This window comes from Helianthus annuus, chromosome 3 (genome assembly GCF_002127325.2).
Source record: "Helianthus annuus cultivar XRQ/B chromosome 3, HanXRQr2.0-SUNRISE, whole genome shotgun sequence".
Classification (NCBI taxonomy): domain Eukaryota; kingdom Viridiplantae; phylum Streptophyta; class Magnoliopsida; order Asterales; family Asteraceae; genus Helianthus; species Helianthus annuus.
In genome coordinates this window covers 31,390,154-31,395,204 of record NC_035435.2, presented here as the reverse complement: position 1 = coordinate 31,395,204, position 5,051 = coordinate 31,390,154, and the positions used below count along the sequence as shown (strand labels likewise).

At 35.0% G+C, this 5,051-nt stretch overlaps 1 long non-coding RNA gene across 1 annotated transcript; it reads right to left on the bottom strand.

The window, feature by feature from the left end:
- Positions 1-1,242: 1,242 nt before the first annotated feature.
- On the bottom strand, positions 1,243-1,963 carry LOC118490331. Its single transcript, XR_004889262.1, has 3 exons — positions 1,908-1,963; positions 1,450-1,809; positions 1,243-1,299 (listed from the first exon to the last, which is right to left on the bottom strand). It is a non-coding gene; the product is annotated as an uncharacterized LOC118490331 (long non-coding RNA).
- Between the last annotated feature and the right edge of the window lie 3,088 nt (positions 1,964-5,051).

The window sequence follows — 5,051 nt, the reverse complement described above, 5'->3', positions numbered from 1 at the left end:
CTAACTAAAACATCGGATGTAGGAAATAACCGCATCTACTAACAAATCCACATCAAGATTAAAGATAAATCAACATTTAGAACCTAACCTGAGTCGATTCATCACAAAACACATGCGAAAATCCTTCGTAAACCTCAGATTTTCACAAAACCATGACACTTATCAGTCCCAAAAATGAAGGAAAAGATCAAAATATAACAGAACAAAGTAAAATCAAAACTACAAAAACAATTTATCCTTTCACTATCCCAAAAAATGAAAAAATATATCAAAACATCCCACAGAACAAACTAAAATAAAAAGTACATAACAATCTATCTTTTCACTATTCCATATCTAAAATTGACCTAACTATCATAATTTTCATTGAACTACAACACTTATCATCCCCAAAAATGACCTAAATATCATAATTATCACAAAACCATGACACATATCAGTCCCAAAAATGAAGGAAAAGATCAAAATATAACAGAACAAAGTAAAATCAAAACTACAAAAACAATTTATCCTTTCACTATCCCGAAAAATGAAAAAATATATCAAAACATCCCACAGAACAAACTAAAATAAAAAGTACATAACAATCTATCTTTTCACTATTCCATATCTAAAATTGACCTAACTATCATAATTTTCATTGAACTACAACACTTATCATCCCCAAAAAATGACCTAAATATCATAATTATCACACAACCATGACACTTATCAGTCCCAAAAATGAAGGAAAAGATCAAAATATAACAGAACAAAGTAAAATCAAAACTACAAAAACAATTTATCCTTTCACTATGTCATATTTGAAAGAACTTACAACAATGCAAGAGGGAGATGTGAAAAGCCGACAAAAATTTTAAAACCTTGATGTGAGAGCCGAGAAACAACGCAAAATCCGAATGCAAAGAGTTGATATATTCTGAAATCGAAGTAAATAGAAGTTGTTAAGTTGATGTTTTGAAAGTAGGATTATTCAACTGAGATAAACTTACAATTTCAGTTGAGTGTAGTTGAGAGTTTGTAAAGTGTGAGTAGAGTGTAGATATCTCTGGATTATTTATAGAGACTGAAGCAAGCAGTGCTGTCTTTCAAACAGTGTATGGAAGAGTGTTGATATATTATAGAGACTGCAGCAAGCAAGCTGTCTTTCACACAAAAGTAAAGTGTTGCTTTTTCCTGTAGATTGTACTTCCCTGCTTTTGGCATCCCTTTTTGTGAGATGTGTGAGCATTGAGAGAGAAAGCATATGGTTATCCGTGTGAAGTCAAATGGACGGTCCCGATCTTGATCCCTTTTTGTCTGTAGCATAAGTCAAATGGGTTAAGATCAGTTAAAAAACAAAAAGCATAAAAATAACAAAACACATCATAAAACACAAAATATAGTCAAGTTTATATTCTCTCAGTAGCATAGCATGTTAAAAATTAATATTCAAGGCTTAGAAATTACCAAAAAAAGAGCGAAAAACCGACTGAATTCGAATCTCAGCCCATTCTTGACACTAATGCTCCGTTAGTTCTCGCAAAGTCAACCATCATAAAAAGAAATCAAGTATTAGTAAAGATTTGATATTAGTTATAACCAGTACACTATTAACTTAAAAAAAAAGAAAAGAAAATTGATGAATGGTGATAAACTTTACTTTACCTCTGCTTGAGTGAGCATGAGACCACTAAGTGAGGGAACATTCTGCATATGAAGCCCCCATCGATTCGAATGAAGCAGCGTTCAGCGTCGCCAAAGCCAATTCCGAGACTCTCCAAGCAGATACACTTTCTCCGGCAGCCAGAAGATCGGAGTGAGCTTGTTCTGTAATAATAGTGATCGTGACAGTCGTTAACCAAAGGTATAACTAATTAAATTCAGATCCTAAAAAAAGGTTTCCTTACGAGTTGCGAGTGACATACCTGAGTCGATTCATCACAAAACACATGCGAAAATCCTTCGTAAACCTCAGATTTCGTCCTTCGAACATCCGTCAACCGCTTCACCTGAAAAGTAAGAATCACAAAAGAACATGGTAAGATATATAACACTCATTGCAACTTATCAGAACATCAAACGGATCCCTTGTTCAAATCTGTGGATACCTTGCCAGATAAAGCTTGTGATACATCTCATGAAACCCTAGATCTGCTCATCGAGCATCCCACAGAACAAACTAAAATCAAAAATACATTACAATCTATCTTCTCACTATTCCATATCTAAATGACCTAAATATCATAATTATCACAAAACCATGATACTTATCAGTCCCAAAAATGAAGGAAAAGATCAAAATATAACAGAACAAAGTAAAATCAAAACTACAAAAACAATTTATCCTTTCACTATGTCATATCTGAAATTAAGCTAACTATCATCACCAAAAATACAAATTCAAATATAACAAAACTTTCAACCTAATTTGAAATAAGCGCATCTACTAACAAATCTACATCAAGATTAAAGATAAGAATCACAAAAGAACATGGTAAGATATATAACACTCATTGCAACTTATCAGAACATCAAACGGATCCCTTGTTCAAATCTGTGGATCCCTTGCCAGATAAAGCTTGTGATACATCTCATGAAACCCTAGATCTGCTCATCGAGCATCCCACAGAACAAACTAAAATCAAAAATACATTACAATCTATCTTTTCACTATTCCATATCTAAATGACCTAAATATCATAATTATCACACAACCATGACACTTATCAGTCCCAAAAATGAAGGAAAAGATCAAAATATAACAGAACAAAGTAAAATCAAAACTACAAAAACAATTTATCCTTTCACTATGTCATATCTGAAATTAAGCTAACTATCATCACCAAAAATACAAATTCAAATATCACAAAACTTTCAACCTAATTTGAAATAACCGCATCTACTAAAAAAATCTACATCAAGATTAAAGATAAATCAACATTTAGAACCTAACCTGAGTCGATTCATCACAAAACACATGAGAAAATCCTTCGTAAACCTCAGATTTCGTCCTTCGAACATCCGTCAACCGCTTCACCTGAAAAGTAAGAATCACAAAAGAACATGGTAAGATATCTACTAACAAATCTACATCAAGATTAAAGATAAAGCAACTTATCAGAACATCAAACGGATCCCTTGTTCAAATCTGTGGATCCCTTGCCAGATAAAACGGATCCCTTGTTCAAATCTGTGGATCCCTTGCCAGAACATCTCATGAAACCCTTGATCTGCTCATCAAACGGATCTGGTGATAGATTCAAACGGATCTGGTGATAGATCTCATGAAACCCTAGATCGCCGAGAAGAGAGAGAAGAGAGAGAGAAGAGAGAGAGAAGATCTGATGTTGTTTTGTGAGATGTGTGAGCATTGAGAGAGAAAGCATATGGTGATCCGTGTGAAGTCAAATGGACGGTCCCGATCTTGATCCGTGTGAGAAAGTTTAACAATTGGACGGCAGATGTATACCCTTGTAAAGGGTAAAAGGGTTTGTGTTTTCTTGTGCCTTAACAGTTGTACATTGTGCATTAAGTGTTTTTTCAACACCTTGTTCAATTACCATCTTGTCCTTCACATATGTTTATTAAAGTAGTATAGATATATGATATTTTTGGACACATAAGTTAAATATATTTTTTTTCCTAAGTGGGACTTAAAATATATTACTCGGAATCACAATAATACATGTATAAATACCCCATCCTTGGGAAGGAAATACGAAATATTGTTTAACGATTATTCCATAATAAAATATAATTTAAAGTTAAGATAATTATTTTAACTAATAATTCTAACTTGGAATAATACTCGGAAACTTAAGAGTCGTAACTCAAAAGATATTAAACCCTAAGCCAAGGCACGGCCCATTAGTCTAATAAGCATTAGTACATGTAGGTCGTCGCGTAGCAGACAAAGTTTGGGTTGACGATTTGATTCAGAGGACGCAGTACTGTGAGTTCATGTCCCCCTTATCTCTTAACTGTATTCATTTTTATACTTCGGGGGTGAAATGCATGTTACAATTATTACAGACATTTTTATGCATGGTATGGTTAGCTTAAGGAGGGTTTACTACTTAGATCATGTTAGTAGTGGGTAAAACACTTAAGGCCATTAATCCTCGTCGTAGGACCGAGGGACATGAGTGATAGATCTATTTGGGTGTAGCGAGCCCACACCCATGAGGCCGGGGCGGCCCATAGAGGTGACTATGTCTTCCAGCCGGAAGCCCGGTACAACTTTGCTAGGTTTGAGTACTTCCTGCACCATTTCACACAAACCAGGGGCTTTGCAACCCATTGGTGATCTCTTTTTCCTTATTGCTACATACCAGGGACTTTTATACATACTTTAAAGGTTTATACATACTCACATACACATGAACTCGCTCAACTTTTTGTTGATTTTTCAAACTACATGTATTTCAGGAAATTAGTGGATCTGGCGAAGTATGCGTTGTGTCAAGCTGCGTAGTGAATAACGATGTCATCCAGGTTTAGGAGGTGTAACCCTTACCTGGACGGGTTACATGTCTTTAAACCACATTTTATTTAAGTCTTTTGTTGTATCATGTGAACATGCTTTAATCTTGTCATGGTTGTAACTTGTTTTATGTGTTGACATTTTTAACAATAACGTTGTGTTATCTTTAAACTTAATGAATGGATGAACATCATGTGTTTTATTTTCATATAACATTGTTATGATTGTTGCTATGGTATTAAGAAGTCACACCAATTATACCCACGCTTCCGCAAAAGCCAGGGTATGACACCTTGTGTCCAATATAGTCTGGAAATGTGTCAAAAACGAATGATACGTGTTCCAAATTCGTTTCGTGAGTCGCGGAACAATTAGGGGATCCCCCTTGAGTTTTAGGGGGCCCCTGTTACCGGTTTTTTCCGTTTTTCCATTTCGGGTCGCACTCTACTAGTTCATTACCAGCAGCCAAGAAAGATGGCGTGTAACGATTGCATTAACTTGAATCCTAGTCGATTGTGGTCATGGGGGTTTTAATTCAGTAGTGGTGGTATTGTATAAGCTTCTGTTTGGGGTTTTAAAAGTTAGG